Below are 25,580 nucleotides of genomic sequence, written 5' to 3'. Positions count from 1 at the left end.
GGGGTGGGTGGCCTTGGTGTTGAACCAAGAGTGAGAGCCAGCTGTAGATCCAGAGAACGTGCGAAATGAACAGCGTGACCTCGGCAGGAGTCACCTGACATCTGATGCAATTCATTATGTCTTTGGATGGCCACATGAATAATGCTTAGTTGAGACTGTCTCAGCTTTTTTCTGCCCACTTAAACTGGAATAGATAGTTCGACTGACATTTAAAGCGACCATCTACAGTTTATTTTGTTTTTAAAAGTGGATTGAAGCAGTTGACGTCAATGCAAAAGTGTTGATAATTCTGGTGCATTTATTTGATCATAAATACAGTAAGAACAGTAATAGTGTGAAATATTTTTACAATTTAAAATAACTTTTCTATCTGAATATATTGCAAATTATAGTGTATATTAAAAATATAATGTATATTGAAAAATGTCATTTATTCCTGTGATCAAAGTTGACATTTCAGCATCATTACTCCAGTCTTCAGTGTCACATGATCCTTCAGAAATCATTCTAATTTGCTGATCTGCTGCTTAAGAAACATTTATTATGTGATTCATTTAAAACCATTTAAAAATGCATCATGATGTGATACATTTATTATATCTAGTGCCATTTCTGTGCAGTATGTGATCAGATGTTTTGGGATCGTGCTGTCTGGGTGTTTCGTCTGAGACTGCACGTCTCTTATATTGTATCCTCCTTTGTAACTGTTTTATCTTTCTCTTTTAGTCTCTCAGGCCTCTGTTGGCACTGCCACACTGTGTTCGCGTCTCTGCGCTGTGTTTGCTGAACTGTGCCAGCGGAGCTCTGGAGCCAGGACTGTAAAAAACACCAGGCATCACTTTACCATTTTAGAAAATTTGGCCATGGTGCGTTTAAGAGGGCTGTGAGCCACAAGCTATTTGTGTTGACAGACCAAATGATTTAGTTTGTCCTAAATCATTTAGTGTCCTCATCAGCACAGTGATAGGCTCTTCATAGTCACATTAGCGTTATCATCTCATTAACTGATCAATTAATTGGTTTATTTCTTAAAATGCTTAAAGGAATAGTTCACCCAAAAATGAAAATTTACTGACAATTTGCTCATTCTCAGACCATCCAAGATGTAGATCCTTTTTTTTTTCTTCATGGGAACAGAATTGCAGAAATTTAGCGTTCCATCACTTGCTCACCAGTGGATCCTCAGCGGTGAATGGGTGCCGTCAGAACGAGAGTCCAAACAGCTGATAAAAACAAGATGTTAATTGATGAACTGGAGTGGTGTGGATTATTGTGATGTTTTTATCAGCTGTTTGGACTCCCATTCTGACGGCACCCATTCACTGCAGAGGATCCATTGGTGAGCAAGTGCTACATGTCACCAAATTTGTTCTGATGAAGAAACAATCTAAATCTTAGATGGCCTGATTTAAATTTTTGGTTAAACTATTCCTTGTGACTCACGCTGAGGCTGCATTCTGCACAATACTGTTTCAGTCGAGGTAAACGCTCTGATATTGTTTAAAACATATTCAAGCGCACTAAATGTTGGTAAATCCCCTCTTGCCCTCATAGCGTGCAGTTTGATTTGAAGAAATGTACTTGGATTTAGCATCATCGAGTGGCGACCGCAGGACAGAAACACTGGTTGCTTTGTGGCGCTGGTGAATATTTTTCTCTGCTTTGAGACTCTCTTCATGTTTCATGAAATTAACCGCTGGGTTTCCGTATGGATAGGCCACATGAACCGATGGGAAACGAGGAAAAGGTAAACATGGAATGAGATGTGAGGATGTAACGTAACCTCTGGTAATGATTCTGCCGTCATCCCACTCAAATACTGGCGTTGAGTACAATGATTCAGATTATTTAGAGGAATTGAATGTGGTGAGGTTAGCTTTCTGTTATTAAACAGAACAGTCTTTTTTTTTTTTTTTCAATAAGCAGCATTGCATGTTTTGTACTTGGAACAGTAAGTTTAAGGAACTGTTTAGGAATGTACTGGTAATTTTCATAGTTTTATGGACTCTATTATGATTTTAATACTGATATTTGCATTTTTATTAAAATATGAATGTGGCACTCAAACAGTACTATTTACTGCTGTAAGTATTTTAGTAAGGATGTATTAAATCAATTAAAAATTACAGTAAATACTATCATAATTTTGCAAAAGATTTCTATTTCAGATAAATGCTGTTCTTTTGAACTTTCTGAGACAAGAATAATTTACATTTTCAAATATATTCAAATAGGAAACATTTGTTTTAAATTGTAATAATATTTCACAATTTTACTGTTTTTACTGTATTTTTGATCAAATAAATGCAGCTTTGGTAAGCATAAAAAACTTCCTTCAAAAACATTTTTAAAATCTTACTGACCTCAAACGTTTGAACAGTAGTATAAATTTTAAAGTACCATCTGTCAGTATGGTACCACCACAGTATATTTTTGTTGAGGTCAAATCTAATCAAATCTCAGATCTGGACTTGTGTGTTGAATCGTGGATCGTGGAAATATTTCAGCTGTTGGTGCATCAGAATAAACATGTGGCAAACAGGCACGTCTCCTGTAAACATTATCTCTCCTCTGGTCTCTTTATCTGTCCATTCAGAGAAGTTTGTTTTTCCGTCGCAACACGGGGGCTCTGTCTAAACACTCACAATGCCCACTAGTGTGTGTGTGTTTATGCTACGTACGTGCTCTTTATGCATGTTTGTGCTGGCACGGACACAAGAAGGATGAAGACAGAAGGAGGGTGAGTGTTTCTTGTGTCCTGGCATGAGGGGTTAGCGTTCTAATTTAGTGGTTTTATTATTGTCTCACTGTTGTTTTTTGTGTGTGCCTTTGACTTGTAAATAAAACACAGTGTTCTTTTGGATGCATCGTGTTTGGTTTGGCAGCCGGGCGAGCTGCGTAGCGCTATCAGATATTGTAAATGCTGGATGTTTATATCACTCAATCATCACAGTGATGATCGTGTGGAAGCTTTACGTAAATCACCGCTCAAGTTTGATTTGTTGAAACCATCCATGTGTTGTAGTTTCCTAACCTCTCTTTCTCTCTTTGTGTTTTTCATGGCACCGGATGGGCCCCAAGCGGAAACGCAGCGGCCAGAAGAAGATCTGAAGTGTATTGTGAACAGGGGCCCTGGATTAAGTGTACCAGGGCCTAAATGCAGGGCTTTTCTCTGAGGGATTAGGCCTGGGGTTTGTGGGACCCCCACTTTCCCTTTGGCTCTGTCAATAAAATTCATCTGCTTTGAACCGTGATGCTTGTGTGAGTCCGCTGGCGTACAGGACACCTCACAATCTGCCCATATTATGCTCATTTACAAGTTCATTGGTTTATTTTTGGATTCTGCTAGAATACTTTTTCATGATTTAAAGTTCAAAAACATATTTTTCTCTAATTATCTGAGCTTATGCACCTCAGTTTTTGAGCGAACAAAAGCATTATTTATGGATAATTTAGGCAATGTTCACTCAAAAGCTAGGTGCATAAGCGCAGATCAACGAGGCCTACAATCAATCTCTTCCAAAAAGAAACACAAAACCTGTGCTAACTAAAAGAAAACAAATTGTTAAAAAGATTGAATCCAATATTTGGTAACTATATAGCATGAGAGCAATCTTTACAAGCAATTTTTTGTAGGCTGGTCCCTTTTGACCAGGAACATCACAAGCGTAACAAGGCGGGGAAATCCTATAAACATTGTCCATTTATTTGGAAGTTGGTTTGTTTTAGTCAAACTAAAAAAGAAAATCCTCTCCAGGTCAAAATAACCAGAACATAATATATGTATCTTCAGTAGAACACAAACGAAGATTTTTAGCTCAAACTTTTGCAGTCTGTCAGTCATATAATGGCAGTCAATGGGCCCCACGGCTCTGAGAGTTAAAAAAAACATACACAGACAAAACCAAATTAAACCCTGCGGCTCGTGATGAAACATTGAGGTCTAAAGACACGAAACAATTGGTCTGTGCAAGAAACTGAACAGTATTTATATCATTTTTTACCTCTGATTCACCACAATGTCCAACTGTTCTGAGCGCGTTCACAACAGCCGGTGCGTGACGCGTCTTCTTCTTGCTTTACGGCGGATCGCAGACACTCTATCTACAATCTCAATTAGGAGTGTCAATGGTCCATTTGAGAGAGAGGTGGCAAATTTTCATTTTTGGGTGAACTATCCCTTTAAGGGGGCGTTTACACGATAGTACTACAACCGGAAAACTTTTTATGCTTTTTTTGGCCATTCATTTACACAACGGCTGTGTTTTTTGCGGACCTGAAAAGCTAATTTTTGAAAACTCTTTCAAAGTGCACATTTTTTGAAAACAATACCATTATCTGTGTAAACTATGAAAACCTGAATTTGTGAAAACAGTGATGTCATGTGCATGCATATTACGCGTTCAGTCTATAAGTATGCATATGTGCACATACACGTATTGTTTCACTACAAAGTGACATTGCCAACTACAGGCCTCACAGCATACAGCGTATTTAGTTGTTTTTGTATATCTGTGTGAACGGGGATCATTTTGAGATCATTGTCATCTGTGCACGAAACTTTACCGAAAAACGTTTTTTGTTTTTTTTCTTGTCATATAAACGTACCCTTATAAATGTCAGGAGTGTGTCTATGATGTCTGGGTAGGCAGCTCGCTAGGTTTTGGAACAGAATTGTGGAAAATAAATATTTTCTTTCACTGTCCTCAAAACCTCAGGTGAAGTGGAATGGGGTTTATATTTGAAACGCTCTAAATCTTGCACCTTTATGAATGCTGTTGTTGTTCTCTAATGCTTGGCATCTGCACTGAAACCCTGCTGAGTCTCAGGGAGAGCTGGCTTGCGCTCCAGAGCACAAAAACCTCTGTAGATTTCAGATTATAAAATCTCAGATGTTTATGGTCCAGTGGGGCCACACTGGCCCTTTGGGCCTCGTTAGGTTTTTTTAGCTCACAAAACCTGATGAATTGAGGATTGAGTTAATATATGCTCGTCTTGCTGTGGTAGTGTTGTAATGGTGACCTGTTCCAATGTCATGAACGCTCGTTCTCTTGATGAAGTGTTCTCACCTGGTTTCTGTCATGGATAAATGCGTCCATGCAATTACTCTGTCTGTAAAAGCAACAAGCGTACTACTGTTCACTCTCATAAAGCTGATTTTTTTTCAGCTAAAGATGTGACTCCTTCACCCTCCTTGTCTTTTTCTCGCCTCTTCACACCTCATTTGATGCTGTAAATGCTCTTGGCTGGGATCTTCGTCCAGTAAACGCTACTTCTGCTCATTAATAGTCTGTAATAGCCCATTATTCCAAGAACTGCTATTGTTCTGACATTTTCCAAATGTCTTTATTTTATTTATTTTTGCACAGTTCATATTCCCAGTAGATCTTGTTACGAGACTTATATATTAGTTTATTTGGGTCCAGTTGTATTTTCTGAGAACCTTAACTATAATGATGCATGGTAAGGAATTGCATTCAATTTGATGTACAGTCATGGCCAAAAATATCGGCACCCTTGGTAAATATGATCAAAGAAGGCTGTGAAAATTAATCTGCACTGTTAATCCTTTTGATCTTTTATTTAAAAAATTCACAAAGATCTCACCTTTCATTGGATAATAAGAAATATCATTATGAAATCAATGTTTTTCTCTAATACACATTGGCCACAATTAACGGCACCCTTTTATTCAATACTTTTTAAAACCTCCATTTGCCAGTTTAACAGCTCTAAATGTTCTCCTATAATGCCTGATGAGGTTAGAGACACCTGACAAGAGATCAGAGACCATTCCTTCATCCAGAATCACTCCAGACCCTTTAGATTCCCAGCTCCATGTTGGTGCTGCTTCTCTTCAGTTCACTCATTTTCTACAGGGTTCAGGTCAGAGGACTGGAATGGCCAGCAGAAGCTTGGTTTTGTGCTCAGTGACCCATTTTTGTGTTGTTTTTGATGTTTGTTTGTGGATCATTGTCCTGTTGGAGGATCCAACCACAGCCTGTTTTAAGATTTCTAGCAAGGACAGTCAGTCTTTAATTTTTTTATCTGTTGGTATTTGATAGAATCCATGATGCCATGTGTCTAAACAAGATGTCCAGGACCTCCAGCAGAAATATAGGCCCACAACATCAAAACTACAGCAGTATATTTCATTGTACACATGGGGTACTTTTTATCCCTGTGTTCACTAAACCCATCTTGAGTGTTTGCTGCTAAAAAGCTCATTTTTAGTTTCATCTGACCATAGAAGCCAGTCCCATTTGAAGTTCAGTCGTGTCTGATAACTGAATATGCTGGAGTTTGTTTTTGGATGAGCGAGGAGGATTTTTCTTGAAACCCTCCCAAACAACATCTGGTGATGTAGGTGCTGTTTGACACTTATTTTTATTTATATTTTAATTTTTTTTAAAGATTTTCTGACCCCGAGACTCAACTATTTTCTGCAATTCTCCAGCTGTGGTCCTTGGAGAGTCTTTAGCCACTCAAACTCTCCTTCTCACCGTGCATTAGGACGATATAGGCACACGTCCTCTTCCAGGCAGTTTCGTAACATTTTATGTTGATTGGAAATTCTTAATTATTGCCCTGATGGTGGAAATGGGAATTTTCACTGCTCTAGCTCTTTTCTTAAAGCCACTTCACTAATTTGTGAAGCTCAATTATCTTTTGCTGCACATCAGAAATATATTCTTTGGTTTTTCTCATTGTGATGGATGATTAAGGGAATTTGGGCTTTGTTTTGTTTTCCCTCCTATTTATATTTCTGTGAAACAGCAAGCCATGGCTGGATAATTTCATGTTCATAATCACCCTGGAGTGCTCAAAGTTATATGAATAGGAATATACTTCAGAGATATTTTACTCATAAGAATTTCTGGGGGTGCCAGTAATTGTGTCCAACGTGTATGTGAGAAAAATATTTATTTCATAATGATGTCCCCCCCCCCCATTTTTAATTCTTATTATCCAATGAAAGGTTAGATTTTTTGTGAATTTATTAAATAAAAGATCAAAAGGATTAACAATGCAGATCAATTTTCACAGCCGCCTTTGATCATATTTACCAAGGGTGCCAATATTTTTGGCCATGACTGTATATATATATATATATATATATATATATATATGGAATAGAGCCAAAAAAGTGTGGGTTTGGAAAATATTGATCCAATGTTCCATTTAGAAAGAAAATGCTGTCATTATTTATGCACCCTCATGTTGTTTCAAATTTAAGGAAGCCTGTTTCTGCCACTGAATAAAAACTAAAAATTCCCCCCCCCCGCAGAATTGTGAGATATAAACTTACGATTTTAAATTTTTTTTCTATAATCGCCTGCTACAAACTATATATAAACTTTATAAAGTCCAATTCTGAGTAAAAATATTTTATTACAATTGCAAGTTTATATCTTGCAATTCTGACTATTTCTCCGAATTATGAGTTTAAATCTCGAGATTGCATCTTGCATTTCTGACTTTAACTCACAATTGCAAGTTTATATATAGAATATACATTTTATTCAGTGGCAGAAACATACAAATATGTATTGGATCACACACGCAAGAAAGAAAGAAAGAAAGAAAAATACAATGACAGCCAGTGGGATACTATGTTGTTTTGGACTCAATTGACTTTCATTATATGGACAAAAACAGTTAAAACAATCTTCAAAATATCAAGTTCCACAAAATAAAGAAGCCATACATGTTTGAAACAGGTTTTTGGATATGAGAGTGAATAAATGATGACAGCATTTTCATTTTTGGTTGAAGAGCCTTCCATCAATCATCAAAAACAACAAAACATGTTTGCCGTTTAATATGAACAAGATGGCTGGACGTGAACCGGTGACATAATGTCTCACTGCACTATATCTCCAGCGTTTCAGTTCATGAACGCTTGTGGTCGGCCTACAGCGTGTTTGCTGCGTCCTCATCGTGCATAAATCACAGAGACTGAGACATTTACTGCCCTTCCTGATTTAACACACATTTCAGCAATGTCAGAAATGTTTCAAGCAATACATCCTCCTAAATCCAGCATTTATTTTACATATAAAACAATCAGATGTGCTGATTTACAAAACACTTACTACATACGTAGCTGTCGCGATGAAACGGTGACTGCTTGTGATGTGGCACATGCCAGAATATATATTTCAGTACAGTTTTGAAGTGGATCTAGTCTAGACTGTCTGTAACTCTGTTCGTTTGTATCTTCCAGAGGATGGGTGGAGTAACTTTCTGCCTTTTTCCATTTTCTTGTCCAAAACTCTGTCTCTGGCTGTAACCGGACTGCTTGACCACAGACTCATCAGTGCCCTTGGAAGGATGAACTGCTGATTTGGAGAAACATGCTGAAGTATAACTGCTTTTTCCTCCAAAACAATCAAATAGGATTGACGTAAGCAATCCGTGGTAGACACTTTTAAGATGGGATTCATGTATGTCCATGACCACTGCTTGCAAGTATTTGACTAGTCTGATCCGATAAGTGCAGTGAAGTAAAAGTGCTTATGTGTTTCATTTATTGTTGTCTGAGGGGTTGGCATCATCTCTTCTCAGGTGTTTGGTCGTCTCAGATCATTTAAGGGTTGGATCCAGACTGAAGCTTGTGTAATTCCTAGTTACCACGGGATGTTAATCCTGTGGCAGAAACAGAGAAAACAATTAGAGACATAATTAGCATATAGCTGCTGTTCCATCCAAGCAAAAATGATTTGTTCAACCCAAGCTACAGAATAATAATAATGTGCGTTTGATCAGATATAACTGCAGTACAATATTATGAGATGCATTATGTGAATGGTTGGCTAAAGAGATGTGTCTTTAGTCTAGATTTAAACAGAGAGACTGTGTCTGAACCCCCAACATTATCAGGAAGGCTATTCCAGAGTTTGGGAGCCAAATGTGAAAAAGCTCTACCTCCTTTAGTGGACTTTGCTATCCTAGGTACTACCAAAAGTCCAGAGTTTTAGGACCTTAGGGAGTGTGATGGATTGTAGCGTGGTAGAAGACTAGTTAGGTATGCAGGAGATAAACCATTTAGGGCCTTATAGGTAAGTAATAATATTTTGTAACTGATACGGAACTTAATAGGTAGCCAGTGCAGAGACCGTAAAATTGGGGTAATATGATCATATGTGACCCTGGACCACAAATCCAGTCTTAAGTCGCTGGGGTATATTTGTAGCAATAGCCAAAAATACATTGTATGGGTCAAAACGATTGATTTTTCTTTTATGCCAAAAATCATTAGGATATTAAGTAAAGATCATGTTCCATGAAGATATTTTGTAAATTTCTTACCGTAAATGTATTAACTTAATTTTTGATTAGTAATATGCATTGCTAAGAACTTAATTTGGACAACTTTAAAAGCAATTTTCTCAATGTTTAGATTTTTTTGCACCCTCAGATTCCAGATTTTCAAATAGTTGTATCTCAGCCAAATATTGTCCGATCCTAACAAACCATACATCAATGAAAAGCTTATTTATTCAGAGCTTTCTGGTTTTGTCATCCAGGGTCACATATTTTCTTGACCTGGTAAGGACTCTAGCCGCTGCATTTTGGACTACCTGTAGATTGTTTATTGAAGATGCAGGACAACCAGCTAGCAGTGCATTACAATAGTCCAGTCCAGAGGCAGACAAAGTACACAACTCCATTACTTGAGTGAAAGTACAGATACTGCTGGTCAAATATTACTCCATTACAAGTAAAAGTTGTAAAGACAGATTTGTACTCAAGTAAAAGTATAGAAGTACTTGCTTTTAAAAGTACTTAAGTACCAAAAGTAAATTTCCTTTATTATGTCAATGCACTGGTTTTTTTATTGTTGTACGTAATACTTGCAATACCTCTGAAGCAACTTACAATACTGAACCTACTGAATACACTGACTAGCTTGTAGTATCTTTGGAATAAAGAGCTTTTAGAATGTTAAAAACCTATGGGGAAAAAGAAATATGTAACACCCCTACCCACCCCCACAAAAGCAGGATGGTAGTGAACTCCCACGGCTCTGACAGTGTGTGCACACATCTATGTGTATAGCCATTCCACATTTGAACAGAGTGGACAGTGAAATTGCTGTAAATACAGAGTGATAAGGAAGAAAAAAAAAAAAAATCAAACCTGCTTTAAAAACCCAGCAACACAACTGTAGCTTTATAACTTTCCAACAGCAACTCTGCTTTAACAAAAAAGAAAAAAAGCAAGATTTATTTGACATCAAAACAAAAATTTTACAAATGCTGTCTAATCACTTTTGTGGTACTTTGATGTCACACACAGAACAGTCTGTGCAGTGCTGCTTCAAGTCCAACACCTTGTGTTTTATTAGGAGACACACAACAGTTCTTCTGGGGCTTTATAGGTAATATTTTCACTTACACAATTTAGCAAAATCAGACAATATTGTGTCTAATATATACCTCAATATTAACTTATTGAACTGTAGTAAATAAATATCACATTTGCAACTGGTCAGTGTTAAAAAAATGCTGGGAAATCATGTAGCCCTACAAGAGTCATTACTGATAAACAGTCTGAAAAAAAAGAAAGTCATGTTTTAAAGAAGAAAAAAAATAAAAATCACCCACTGACTTTCAAAGCTGCTACATAGTGACGACTTTCTACTTCGAAGACCTTGATAGAAATGTAGTGGAGTGAAAAGTACAATATTTGTCTTTCAAATGTATTGAAGTTAAAGTCATAAGTTTCCAGAAAAAATAATACTCACGTAAAGTACAGATACTCAAAAAGTGTAATTAAGTACAGTACTCAAGTAAATGTACTTAGTTACTGTCCACCTCTGGTCCAGTCTAGAGGTCACCAATGCATGAATTAGCTTTTCTGTGTCGGAAACAGGTAGCATGTTTCGTAGCTTGGCAGTGTTTCTAAGATGGAAGAATGCTGTTTTTGTAACATTGGAAATATGATTTTCAAAAGACAAGTTTCTGTCTAATATAACACCCAGATTTTTGACTGTAGAGGAAGTAACAGTACATCCGTCTAGATACAAATTGTAATTCAAGAGGTTCTGTGTATTGTTTTTTGGTCCATTAAGTAATATCTCTGGTTTATTTGAATTTAATAGGAGAGAATTATTGGTCATCCAATCTTTTACATTTTTCTGCATTCAAAGGTAGACACAATGGTAATGTGTGTGAATATAGTATTAGCAATGTAAGCGAGATTAGCGGCAACCACGCTGGCAATTCTAACGGGCTATAAGCTAATAGCGGCCTCGGGAAATCAAAATAAAACTAGTGATAACAGTGCTCTCTGATTGCTTTTGTTGTAGAATGCGATAGGGGATATATTCACACGTTATAGAAATGAAAATGATGGTGTATAAAATTGATTTTAAGATAGAAAATAGTCGATACTTAAAAGAAAAGGTGTCATTCCAGCATGTGTTTGTGTTCGGAATGGAAATTAATATGCTAACACAATGCATAATAATAATAATAATAATAATAAATTACTGTAAAAAATCTACATGCATCATTTTATTTAAAAATGGTGTTATTTTCCTTTCTACTTTCCAGATAAAATCTGTTGTAATAATTTACATTATAATTTATTGTAATTTTAATCATCTTTAAGTACATCTTTGTCATTGTATTTAAAAATAATGTTAAATTTGTCTTTCTACTGACCAGATAATGTCTGTTGTGATAATTAAATGATTATTTGTAGTCATTTTAATAATCTTTAAGTAAATATTTATTTTATTAAAACAGTATATTTTCCTTTCTACTGTCCAGATAATGTTGTAATACTTCAATTATAATTTGTTGTAAATCTAATAATCTTTAAGTACATCTTTAAGTCATTGTATTAAAAAACTGTTGTATTTTCCTTTCTACTGACCAGATAATGTCTGTTGTGATAGTTCAATTGTTATTTGTAGTCATTTTAATCATCTTTAAGTACATATTTAAGAGCCAGTTATTTTGTTTATATTTTCTTTATAATATCATGCTTACTATTTTTCAACATTATTTTTCATCATATTTGGGGGTCCTTGTCATTGAAAATGTTAAATATGGTAAGACATTACTATGAAAAAAAAAAAAATCTGCATATATAGAAATTAAAATATTAATAATGAGTTATATTTGTCTTGAGATTGTCCAGATAATACTTTAATATTTTTTAGTTTTTAGTACAGTTCTAAATTTTCAAAGGCATTTTTAAAAATATTTATTTTTATTAATAATATTACTAATAATATTTTTCACTTTATTTTTCATCATATTGGTTGGTTCTTGCTCTGAACTAAACACTGTCATGAAATACATTTTTTTCCATGCCGTTTTTTTATTGTGGTATCAGCTATTGCATGTAAATTACACTTAGAAATCTTTGGTTGGTCAATGTACATGGCAGTCAGACGACCTCTTCCTATCTAGGTGGGCAGTTTTTGGTCACAGGTCAGAAGTCTGTATTTATAAGATAAAAAAACATTTGTAACCTGGCTCGGGTCTAATGTTTTGAGACACTGGTTTCTCACTTAGTATCTTGGCTGAGGTGGTTTAACTGAGCTGGATTATAGTGGTCTTAATTAACGGTCATTAGAGAGCAGTGAGGAGACATGCTTCATTAAATCCCACCACCTCGGGCACGAGGGAAGCCAGCGGATCGTACCCATCCTAAACCTACTTCACAACACAACCTCAGCACGCTCATGTGGTTTCAGCTGCGTCATAAAATTATAGACTGCTTTTTCAATTACTCTGCTACTGTGAGAGTAGAGAACTGTTCACTCAATCACAGATGATGGCATATAACATACAGTTCAGTACAACTATATGTGTGCAGTTTAATAAGTCAGCGTTGAGAATACAACTAGACACCATTGTGTTTCAGATTCCATCGTCTTTTTTTTTTTTTTGACCTGAAAAGTTATTCCACTCAACAGCTAGTAAGCGTAGACTTGTATTGAAGCGTACTGAACACTTTAGTTTCTTATCATATGCCAAGAGCAGTCGCCAGGCACTTCACAATCTCTTAAAGTTCTCATCCAGCTTTCTGAAGAATTTTTCTCATTATTTTACACTTGTAAAACACATTGTTATTTTGAGGTGCGATGGAGTTTATAGTGATGGACTCTGACTGGACACAACAGCAGGTATATTGTAGTAATCTCTTTGTATTTCTAAAAAATAAAAGTGAAGTTATCAACATTTAGTAAAGCATTGACCTATTACATGCTAATATTGACATTTGAGAGCTTTTTGTACGTGAATTTCAATGCATAAGATTGCATTTTAAATGTTTCCTTTTTGCAGCTTGACAGTGTGCATAATTATCGGCCTTTACTGTATGGAAAAGAGGAGTTCAAATATACTGCAAAAAAAAAAAAGGTCATGCATACAATATTGAAAGAACAAAATGGTGAGTAAATTATAGAATTTTCCTATATTTTGGCTGAAATATTCTTTTGATGCTGATGAAACACAAAGCTAAATGTCCAAACTGCTCATTTCAATGCTTTTTAAGTTGCTTATTTGTCCTTTTTGCAGCTTGATAATGTGCATAATCAAATTTAATTTGACGGAAAAGAGGAGTTCAAATATATGTTAAAACATCTCTTTTTAAAAAAAAAAAAAGAAGAATGCATGCACATTTGTAAGAACACAAGGGTGAGTAAATGATGACAGAATTTTCCTGTTTCAGCTGAAATAATGTTAATTTTAAGGTGTTTCTTTGTCCTTTTCACAGCTTGATAGTGTGCATAATCGTCAACTTTCATTGTATGGAAAAGAGGAGTTCAAATATTCTGCAAAACATCTCTTTCTGCATGCAGGTTTGGAACAACACAAGGGTGAGTAAATGATGACAGAATTTCCCTGTTTGGGCTGATTTATTCCTTTAATGCTGATTTATGCAACTTCAAGTTATTGTTTTCTAGCACAGGTTGAAAGACATGCTCTGTTTTTCCATGTAAAGGGCCTTGAGTCCAAAGGAAAAATTGTGCCGAGTCTCAACGCTGCCGGACCTCTCCAAGCTTCTGTGATGCAGAACCGAATCCGAGAGCTGTGGTTTGAACCATAAATCCAAACATATATGGAGTCCTTTCGCCAAAATAAGCTTCAGATAATGCAGTGGATCTGTCCACAGGGCACACATACTCTTAGCTGCTGTGTCTTTTGGACGAAACAAAACCAGTGGCTTTGAGAAGCAGATTATAAGGAGACGCTTCTCTCCCTCCCGTCTGGCCGCAGAGCCGCTGGGTGCGTGAGTGAGTCGTCTTAAGGAGTCTTGCAGCAGATCAGTTGCTCACTCACTGTGTGTTCCAGAGCAAAGCCTCACACCTGGCTTGCCAAACGCAACAGAGGTCACGTCTGGACGCTCGCCCTCCCTCCATTGTGTCTCACAGAGCTGTTGTCTCTCAATCATATACATTAACTTTGGCTGCTTTACGTTTATTTTTGAATTTTTGCATTTCCACTGCAATGTCCAGTTCAAACTTAAACCCAAAACAGTTTTTAAGCACAAACTTTCTATACATTTCACTTTCAATACATTTATAAATTTCACTATTGAGCTTTTTACTTCTCAGTGGTGATTTTCATTAAGATTCTCTTTATTGCAATAAAGTACTGTGGAATTTTCAATCAGCATAAATTAAAGCCGATTTAACAGCAACTACTATGAACATGAATACCTTTCAATTTAAATTGTCATTTTTTTTTTTTACATTATATTAACAAAAATTTGATTATGATTAATTGATTTATTTTTTATTTAATGTATTTCTCTGCTTGTATGCAATAATAATTAATGGGGTAACTGCTTAAAAATAGGTGAGTCTCATATCAAGATCTCAGTTCTTCCAAAATGTAAAAAAAAGCATAACATTTTTTGCATACATTTAATGGGGTCTACTTTAGGACCATTAAGATTTTTTGTAACTTTTTTAATGACAGTTGAGTAGAATATCCTCAAAATTCATTGCTGTAATGCATCCACATGTTTACTTTTGACCATTTCTTTGTAATTTTATTATTTTCAATAGTGATTCTATCTAGACTTTTTTTTTAACCTAGCACAAATTGAAGTATAACTAAAGTCCATAACAAACATTACCATATTTAAATTTACTATTTAAATTATACATAATTATTTTTCTCAGATTAAAATAATTTCTGTAATTAGATTTTTGGCCGAAATTGTCAAGAACATGATGTCAAAATGAAATGTATGCATGTATTTATTTATTTATATCCATAAAACTTCCTTTAAACAAAATATATATATCATTGATTTTTAGGTGGAATATGAACCAGACAAGTTCACTACACCCACAACATTTATCCTTAAAAATCTTAAAAATGATATATATAGACCAGTAGTATCCAGCTTAGTATCTGTGATCTGTGTGAGCATAAAATCAGTCATGTTACACCTCTGAGTGTTCGCAGACTGTTTGTAAGTGCTTGAACAACAAAACTGACAACAGAGGTTTTGTTTTTCCAAAGCGTTTTTATTGTCTGTACGCTTAAAACTAATTTACGAAGGTCAGCGTTTATAACCACAGCACAGAAACCTTGTTGGCCGATGCATTTTCTCAGAAAATATTCCCCACTCTGACTGGAGAACGACCAGCCACAAATCCCGGTCTTGGCCCAAGTATTTGCTGAATGTGCAAAAAAAATAAAACAAAAAAGAGGAGAACGGTGGGCTGCCATGCAAATTAAGTGCAGATTCTGTCTATATGACTTTTTTTGAGTATGTGTGTAATAAGAGAAAAAAAGAGAAGGATGAAAAATAGAGAGAAATAAATAGAGAGAAACTGGCAGAAGTCATTGTTTCACTTGGCTGCGAACGGCGCTGTATGGTTACAGCCCAGTCATTATCCAGGAATTCTGAGCTGAGACGAAAAACCTTGACGCCTCTCTTTCTCTTTCTCCTTTCCCTACTTCATATCCAGGGCTAGAAGTAATTTAAAGAGAATTTGAATTTACTTACAAAACCCCAAAGAATTGTGACATGCAGCCAGGGGGACCATTTGATGTGATTTGTGGCACCAGCCATGTTCAGACCCCAAGAAACCAAGAGTGAATTTGGGTTAAATAATGGAAACCAAAGTCAAGCCTGAAAAATTAATGGTATCAATAATTTGATACCCTAGGCATGAGGAGAGGAAGCGTTTAGTTGTGGTTGTGTAATTATGATGATTGTGTTTGTACAGTATATATTCCAGGCTGGTTTATGGGAATGCTGGGAGCCGAAGGGTGATGAAGGCCTGACTTCCTCTCTGTGGTACTCATTGGTAAACAAGAAGAAAAGATCAGTTGAGCAGCTGAAGAGAAAAACCAGTAATGAAATAAAAATGGATGGCAGGGTACGCATATCCTGTTTGTGGGTATAAAATAAATCAGGTCTCTTTCCATGGTGCTTTTTTGTACTTTCTTTGTTAGTGTCAGTGTTTCCCTTCCAGTTCTACTTGCACCTCTTTGAGTGGGGTTCAAACTGGCGCGATAACAAGGACGCTAAAGACGGCAGCCACTAGCATCAGTCGCTAGCTCACCTCTTGAGGCCAGGGGAGTGAAGTTTTACCTGCACAGCTCTCACTCACTGGCCTCCGTTGCATCAGTGCAGGTGGAATTCTTAGTCATGTCTCATTTAAGTATTAACATTGTTAGATGTGTCTCTGAAAATTCATTAGGAAAACAAATTATTCAGTAGTTAATATACTATGGAGCCCATAAGGGCCACATAGTGATGGAACAAAGTCTGAGATGAGAGAAAAAGTTATATATTAAATATTTTTTTCATTCTTGCAAAAGTTTTACATTCCCCTGAGAACCCCCCTGTGTTTTGAAATATAGTTTCTCCTCTCACATTATTTTGGTGTTTCTTGAATGCAAATTTTTTGGGTAAACAAGTTTTGCAAATGAATGCAAAGTTTCTTTGGGGAACACAAAAGTTTGGCAAAAAAATTTCTTGTGGGAGAACAAAAGTTTTGCCAAAGAATGCACAATTTCTTGGGGAACGCAACGTTTTTGCAAACAAATGCAAAATGTCTCAGTGGAAGTTTCTCAGGAGAGAAATGCAATGCATGTTAAGTTTCTTTGCTTACTTTGCATTTGTTTGCAAAACTTTTGCATTCCACTGAGAAACTTTGCATTCGTTTGCACAAATTTTAAAGACATTATACAGACATTATTGAAATCTTTTTTGAAACTTTAGAGGAGATATGTGTGATTATTGGGAGCCTTTTTCTCAGGAGAAACATCTTAGAAGCAGAGGATTTTGTAAAATGTTACAGTGGTCTTGACAGTTTGGCTGGGTCCAAGTAAGGATGAAAAGGCTTTCAAAGTTATTTAGTGCATATGAACATTTCTATTACATCTAATTTCCATATTCGGTATTTTCATTTCCAGGGACCTCAGGCTGATAACTTCTGAAATGTCTTTGAATATTACATATAAAAATGGATGGTCACTGTCACACTCTGCAGAATGATAATCACTGAACATTTCCTCATGTTGATGTCATTCTTCTCAAAATTAAAGCTTGAAGTTTTGTTTGTGGTAGTTCAGAACTGATAATTCATTCTTTATTATTTACAGTATTGAACATTTGTTCTCATCTGAGACTTACTGTGAAAACTCACACTCATTTAAAAGCTCTGAACCTTTCCTCGAACCGAATCTAAATAAGCGTTCCATAATAACTTAGTGAGGAGTCATGCTAACCCCTCTTGAAGTTTTCTGTGTGAGTTCGACGAGATTAGCTCATCTTCTCTTAGCCTCTCGTAAGCCAGGCGATCACTTAGCGAGGTCTTAATGGATGTGCGTTGTGACAGTGCAATTCCATTTGGAAAGAACGTGAGCCCTGGACTCTCCCCAGACGAGACGGTGAAGAGCATCTGGACAACACCCACGTCTCCCTCCTCCGTCTGACCACATCAAGTCTTAAGATCGTGATGAGATGCTCTCACCTAAAAATGAGAACTTTCATAGTCCACATAGTCACTGATTTTTTCTTACAGAGTACAGGCCTCATGCAGGATTCACTTCATCTGGATGCAAGGAAGGATAGATAGATGGACGGACGGATGGATAGATTGATGGCTGGATAGATAAGTAGATGGATGGACAGACAAATAGATGAATGGATGGACCGATAGATAGATGGATAGATGGATGGATGGATATATGAATGGACAGACAAATAGATGAATGGATGGACAGATGGATAGATAGACAGATGGATGGATGAATGGACCAATAGATAGATAGACGGACGGACGGATGGATAAATGGACCGATAGATAGACGGACGGACGGACGGCTGGATGGATAGATGGCAGATAGACAGATGGACAGACAAATAGATGAATGGATGGATAGATATATAGATGGATGGACCAATAGATAGATAGATAAATGGAAGGATGGCGGATGGATGGATAGATAGATATATGGACAGACGAATGGATGGACAGATGGATAGACGGATGGATGGATGGATAGATATATGGACAGACGAATGGATGGACAGTTTGATAGACGGATGGATGGATGGATGCACCGATAGATAGATAGATGGATGGATGGATGTACGGAGGGAGGGATGGATGGATGGATGGACAAATAAATGAATGGATGGACAGATGGATGGATTGACCGATAGACGGACGGACAGACAGATGGCAGATAGATAGATATATAGAAAGATAGATAGATAAATAGATAGATGGACAGACAAACAGATAGATGGATGTATGGATGAATGGACTGATAGATAGATAGATAGATAGACAGATGGACAGCCAAATAGATGAATGGATGGATGGATAGATGGATGGATGGACCAATAGATAGATAGATAAATGGAAGGATGGCAGATAGATGGATGGATAGATAGATATATGGACAGACAAATAGATGAATGGATGGACAGATGGATGGATGGATGAATGGACCGATAGATGGATAGATAGATAGATAGATGGACGGAGGGAGGGATGGATGGATGGATAGATGGATGGACAAATAGATGAATGGATGGATTGACCGATAGATAGATGGACGGACAGACGGATGGCAGATAGATAGATAGATAGATAGATAGATAGATAGATAGATAGATAGATAGATAGATAGATAGATAGATAGATACATGGACAGACAAATAGATGAATGGATGTACAGATGGATGAATGGACCGATAGATGGATAGATAGACAGACGGATGGATGGATGAATGGACCGATAGATAAGATAGATAGATAGACAGATGGACAGACAAATAGATGAATGGATGGACAGATGGACAGATAGATAGATAGATAGATAGATAGATAGATAGATAGATAGATAGATAGATAGATAGATAGATAGATAGATAGATAGATAGACAGACAGACAGACAGATAGATAGACAGATAGATAGACAGATAGATAGACAGATAGATAGATAGATAGATAGATAGATAGATAGATAGATAGATAGATAGATAGACAGACAGACAGACAAATAGATGAATGGATGGCTGATAGATAGATAGATAGACGGACGGACAGACAGATGGCAGATAGATAGATATATAGAAAGATAGATAGATAGATAAATAGATAGATGGACAGACAAACAGATAGATGGATGTATGGATGAATGGACTGATAGATAGATAGATAGATAGACAGATGGACAGCCAAATAGATGAATGGATGGATGGATAGATGGATGGATGGACCAATAGATAGATAGATAAATGGAAGGATGGCAGATAGATGGATGGATAGATAGATATATGGACAGACAAATAGATGAATGGATGGACAGATGGATGGATGGATGAATGGACCGATAGATGGATAGATAGATAGATGGACGGAGGGAGGGATGGATGGATGGATAGATGGATGGACAAATAGATGAATGGATGGATTGACCGATAGATAGATGGACGGACAGACGGATGGCAGATAGATAGATAGATAGATACATGGACAGACAAATAGATGAATGGATGGACAGATGGATGGATGGATGAATGGACCGATAGATGGATAGATAGATAGACAGACGGATGGATGGATGAATGGACCGATAGATAAGATAGATAGATAGACAGATGGACAGACAAATAGATGAATGGATGGACAGATGGACAGATAGATAGATAGATAGATAGATAGATAGATAGATAGATAGATAGATAGATAGATAGATAGATAGATAGACAGATAGATAGACAGATGGACAGATAGATAGATAGACAGACAGACAAATAGATGAATGGATGGCTGATAGATAGATAGACGGACGGATAAATGGACAGACAAATAGATGAATGGACAGACGGACGGATAGATGGACAGACAAATGGATGGATGGATGGACAGATAGATGAATGGATGTACAGATGGATGAATGGATGGATGGACAGATAGATGAATGGATCAATGGACCAATAGATAGATAGACGGATGGATGAATGGACCGATAGATAAGATAGATAGATAGATAGATAGATAGATAGATAGATAGATAGATAGATGGACAAATAGATGGATAGATAGACAGATGGATGGATTGACCGATAGATAGACAGATGGACAGAAGGATGGCAGATAGATAGATGGATAGATGGACAGACAAATAGATGGATGGATGGATGAATGGACAGATAGATAGATGGATGGATGAATGGACAGATGGATGGATGAATGGACAGATAGATAGGTACGTCAGAGAGTGTAGACAGTATTAATCAAGGCAGCATAAATTGTGGGTTTGTTTAAGGTTAAAGTTCAGTTGTGGGTTGGCACTCATGCCAACTTTTACCCCATCAAACACCTTTCTGCACAAGAATGTGAGGACAGGAACTGTTGTTTATCCACCCAGGACGAATCTCTTTCTAACACTGGACTGCTCCAATAGGGGCATATGCCTCCATGTGCCAAGAGGCTGCAGCACCAGCTCGGCTCCATTCAGCTGTCTGTCTGCTGGAGAAAGCGCATTTCTCATGCTACATTCCTCCTATTCAGACAGACAGTGTGATGTGCCTCTGGTTTTGTTCAGGCTCTGGCACACAGGAGGTTATAGAGCAGGAGAGCAGGCGTTGTGCCCGCTCTGCTCTGCTCTGACTGGGATGAGCTACAGTGGGTAGAGCAGCAGTTTAAATCAGAGTGACTACACTGCACTTTCACATCTGCTGCTGTAAAACACACATGCTTTCAGCTTCCTGAATTGAGCGTGGAGTGGGGTTACATACTAGATTTTTTTCAGTTTAAGTTGTAGGTGGTTGTCAGAGCCTTGCTATGCCGTTGCTAGGTTAAGTGGTTGCTATGTAGTTTTGGGTTATTTTTAAGCATGTTGCTAAGGGGTTACTAGGGTGTTCTGGATTATTTTGAAGTATGTTGCTAAAGTTTTTTTAGGTTGTTGTGGGTTATTTTTTACGTTGCTAAGGGGTTTTTAGATACTTCTGGGTTATTTTTAAGTATGTAGCTAAGGAGTTGCTAATATGTTGTTAGAATGTTCTGTTTATATTTTTATAAGTACAAATATAAATATTTTTCTATGTGGTTGCTTGGGTGTTCTAGGTTTTTGGTATGTTGCTATATGGTTATTAGGTTGTTAGGGGTTGCTCATTAAGTATGTTGCTATGTGGTTACTAGGTTGTTCTTGTATATTGCTATGTGGTTGCTAGAGCATTCTGGGTTTTTTATATGTTGTTGGTTGCTAGGGTGTTCGGTGTTATTTTTAATTATGTTTTATGTGTTTGCTAGAATATTCTGGGTTATTGTTTTATAACACTATTATGTTGCTAAGTGGTTGCTATGATAGTCTTATTTTTATATATATGTTATATATATGCTACTTTTTTTTTTTTTTATATATTGCAATATGGTTGTTAGGATATTCTGGGGTTTTATATGTTGCTATGGGGTTGCTAGGCTTTTGGTTTTGTTGTGGTTTTTTGCAGTGTAGTTGCAAGACACGTTATTTGAGTAACATGCGAGTTACACACGTCAGTTTTTTAGTGCTCGGTTTTGTTCCAGTCAAGCAGTAGCAGTAGTGACAGAGCAAGATTTCAGATTGAGTTTTCTTTTCCTTTTATTTCTTAATAAATAATATGGATGATATGGAGGGTAGCTTCACGCCTTATACATATGAGCCCGGATGCCATATTTTGGGTTCATTATTTGTTGGCCTTTTTACCCATTAGTGCTTGGCTTTAGTGCCGTATGACTGACAGACAGCTCATCATCTCATGGCAGTTTGGAAACAAGGGACTGCAGTGGTTTATAATAGGCCTGTCACTCAGCATGACTGACGGACACACATTCCGTGGGAACCAGAGGGCAGGGGGCCGTTTGGTTGGACAGTCCCAGGATGGGATGGGGCACATGGTGAAACGGGGTGGATTTATATGTTTGTCACTCTGCTGACCCTGTGGCGTCCCGGACAGGAAGCACATTGATGGATGAATGGAGAGATCATGGCAATGAAAAGCTAAGAGGAGAAGGAGGAGGGGCTGGTTAGTGTGATGGGATCTAATCATCTGTGATTCCTTCTCCGTCCTTCTGACAGATTTGTTTGTGTTTCACCCATAGAATGGAAAAATCACAAATAAGATGTTTTTAGTATCTCAATTATTTCTTGTAGACTTTGGTCTTCTGCTTCTCAGATGTTTCTCCTGAGAAAGATACCTCAATAATCACACATGTCTCATCTAAGATATCAACTATAATCTCATGTTGTGCTTTTATTGTACATTCTATACATTTAATGTTTTTTTTTTTTTTTTGTCTGAAGTCCCTTCTAAAAAGAGCATCCCTAATTATTGACAAAACTGATTAATCTCTCCAATCAGGATGTATCTAGTTGACCAAGGACGTCAAGAATCCTGTTGGAGACACCAGAATCGACATTGCTGGAGGGTTTTTTTTTTTTTTAGCCTGGGCTGAGGTTTCTGGGAGAGGAGCTGGCACTCATGGAGAAGATCACCTCAGGTGTTGCCAAGTGTTTGACTAGTTTGAGTTCTCATTCTGTCTCTCGCCTGGTTTTATGATGTGGTGGAAATTAGAACCTGTATTATGAAGAGATAAGAAATTCACTTAGGACATCAGCTTTCACCAGATGGCTTTAGCGCGGTTATAAATGGCAGTTATCTATTCAAGGCGTTTAAGGCGTTTGTTTGTATTGGCAGTGGTTTTTTGGAGTCATTTGCAGCGTTATTTAAAGGTCTAGGGAAATTCCTCCATGGAAACCCTTAGTCTTGCATTATAGCTTGAGTTTATGGATTAAAGCCAAGCTCAGTTCTATCGATCTGTCTGTCCGTCCGTCCGTCTGTCTGTCGTTCATTCGCTCATTCCATCCATCCATCCATCCATCCATCGTTCCATCCTTCTATCGTTCTGTCTCTCCATAATTTAAACTTTTTCCAAAGTTTGTCTTTAAAATATTTTTTCTTGTTTAAAAATGACAGTAATAAGAATTTCTATAGAGTTTCAGATTTTAATGAAGGAACTGTTAATGTCGAACTAATAGTTAATTGGTAATAGTGATAGTTCATAGTTGGTATGGGTATTTTCTCTGTGTTAACTCATGAGTTGCACCGTTGAGTGAGTTTCAGTCCAAGTTCTTCATTTCAGACTACTTTAAAGAGCACTTCACTCTCCCAGACTCTTATTTCAAGCAGTGCGAGAAGGTTTTCATCCTTTATGTCTATTAATATTATTCAGTGAGAAGCGTTATGTCAGCGGGGGCTGTCGCTGGCCTCCTCCTCCCCCGTTCACTTTTCAGTGGTTAAATTCCGCGGAAAATTGGACGGCGCTGCCAAACTGGATGTTCCCCCCCGGCCGTGGAGAGGAGTGCGGATCAGGCACATTCCAGGGGAAAGCTGTGTAAATCCCTGCCATTGATTTGGTGGAGGACCTCCTGACCTCAGGAATACATTAGCAGATTAGGCGGGCAGACAGCACACACAGAGAGCCGCTGCCTCGTGGGGCCGCTGCCATTCACACCACAGTTAGCACAGGACCCCCACCTCACCTCTGCTGGCTCATCTGGCCCGTCTCTACACGACATTCCCTGGCCTCCGGGTCAAATATGTGTGGAAGCTTTGGAAAAGGGGAGCAGTGTGTAGTTGGTTGCCAGCTGGAAATGTGGCATGGCTTGGTTTGTGTTTGTATTGTTCATGTGCATGTGTGTATGTTGTAATTTAAGACAATAATTAAAATAGTTAATTGTCCATTGTATTTTTAATATTTTGTTTTTATTTAATTTTGTAATGTAATATATATATATATATATATATATATATATATATATATATATATATATATATATATATATATATATATATATATATATATATATATATATATATATATATAATTTTTTTTTTTTTTGTGATTTTGTTTGTTTTGTAATTTGTATTAGTATGTGTGTATAGATAGATAGATAGATAGATAGATTTTTTTCTTTCTTTCCATGTCAGTTAAAGTTTGTTTTATTTTAAGTAATGGGAATGGGTAATGATGATAACGCTGTGTTTGTACACCCTGTACATGTTGCTTTCTGAAAAACTACACGTTACTAGAAGAAAATGTGGGCGGGACTTGATTTTATCTATTGAGAACTGATTGGATAATGGAAAGTGAGAGGTGTTTTGAGGAGGGGTTGAAAAAACTAAAGAGTGCCTGGTGATGTCATTTGAAAAGGAAAGTCATTTAGGGCTGGAGCAAATTACCATTTGATGAAAGCTTTTTTATAATGTGTGTAAAATCATTCACAGTAAAACCAGGTACATGCATTAAGAAGGCAAACCCATTTTGATTTGCATAGCCCATCATAGGACTTGATTTAAGATGATTATATTTTTTATAAAAATGTATTATTGATTTCAAGCCTTCATTATTGTCTCAACCCGCCCTCCCTCTGTCTGGTTAAGAGGCCCAGTCTTTGAAGCTGTGAATCAGGAAGGCTGTTAGTGTGTTTATCCACTGACTCCCAGATCTTTGCCCCATTGTTGCCCCTCAGATGCCCCTCAGCCTCTAATCCTCACGGCTTAACTACTCTCAAACAGCAGCCGTAGAGATCCGGATTTCATTTCCCCCGTGCCTGATGTGAGGAGAGTTTAAGATGAGAGTAAGTGAATACTTTCTTATTGAGATCTACCACATGGGCTTTTGAAACAGGAAGTGAGGTGCTACATGTGTCCCATGAGTTTAATTATATACACTAAATCATATCATCATTGACCCAAAATTTGGCACAATAATGGCAAAACTATAATAAAGGGAAAAAAACACAGATATGGTCTCAATTGTTTCTCTTAGAGAGATTAAATAGAGAGCAAAAGGAGATTTTCAGTAAAGTTTCCTGCTTCTCTAGTGTTTCTCCTGGTAGAAGAATTTAAACAATGGCACATTTTATTTATCTGTGTATGTATATGTATGTATGTATGTATGTATATATTTACACTGCCGCTCAAAAGTTTGGGATCAGTATGATTTTTATGTTTTTTAAGGGAGTCTCTTCTGCTCATCAAGGCTATATTTATTCGATTAAACATACAGAAAAAAAACACAGTA

The 25,580-nt window shown here is 37.0% G+C and overlaps 1 long non-coding RNA gene across 3 annotated transcripts; it reads left to right on the top strand.

The window, feature by feature from the left end:
• Nucleotides 1-12,133: 12,133 nt before the first annotated feature.
• LOC131552740 (uncharacterized) lies at nt 12,134-16,159 on the top strand. 3 transcript variants are annotated; one of them, XR_009274046.1, is made up of 4 exons: nt 12,134-13,413; nt 13,542-13,661; nt 13,741-13,843; nt 13,936-16,159. It is a non-coding gene; the product is annotated as an uncharacterized LOC131552740 (long non-coding RNA). The 3 variants fall into 3 exon arrangements; XR_009274047.1 differs by having other exon boundaries at nt 13,542-13,843; nt 13,969-16,159; XR_009274045.1 differs by having other exon boundaries at nt 13,542-13,843.
• The last annotated feature ends 9,421 nt before the right edge of the window (nt 16,160-25,580 follow it).

The sequence above is a fragment of the Onychostoma macrolepis genome, chromosome 13 (assembly GCF_012432095.1).
Source record: "Onychostoma macrolepis isolate SWU-2019 chromosome 13, ASM1243209v1, whole genome shotgun sequence".
Lineage (NCBI taxonomy): Eukaryota > Metazoa > Chordata > Actinopteri > Cypriniformes > Cyprinidae > Onychostoma > Onychostoma macrolepis.
The sequence above is the reverse complement of the archived record's forward strand: the minus strand, read 5'-3'. Positions and strand labels throughout refer to the sequence as shown.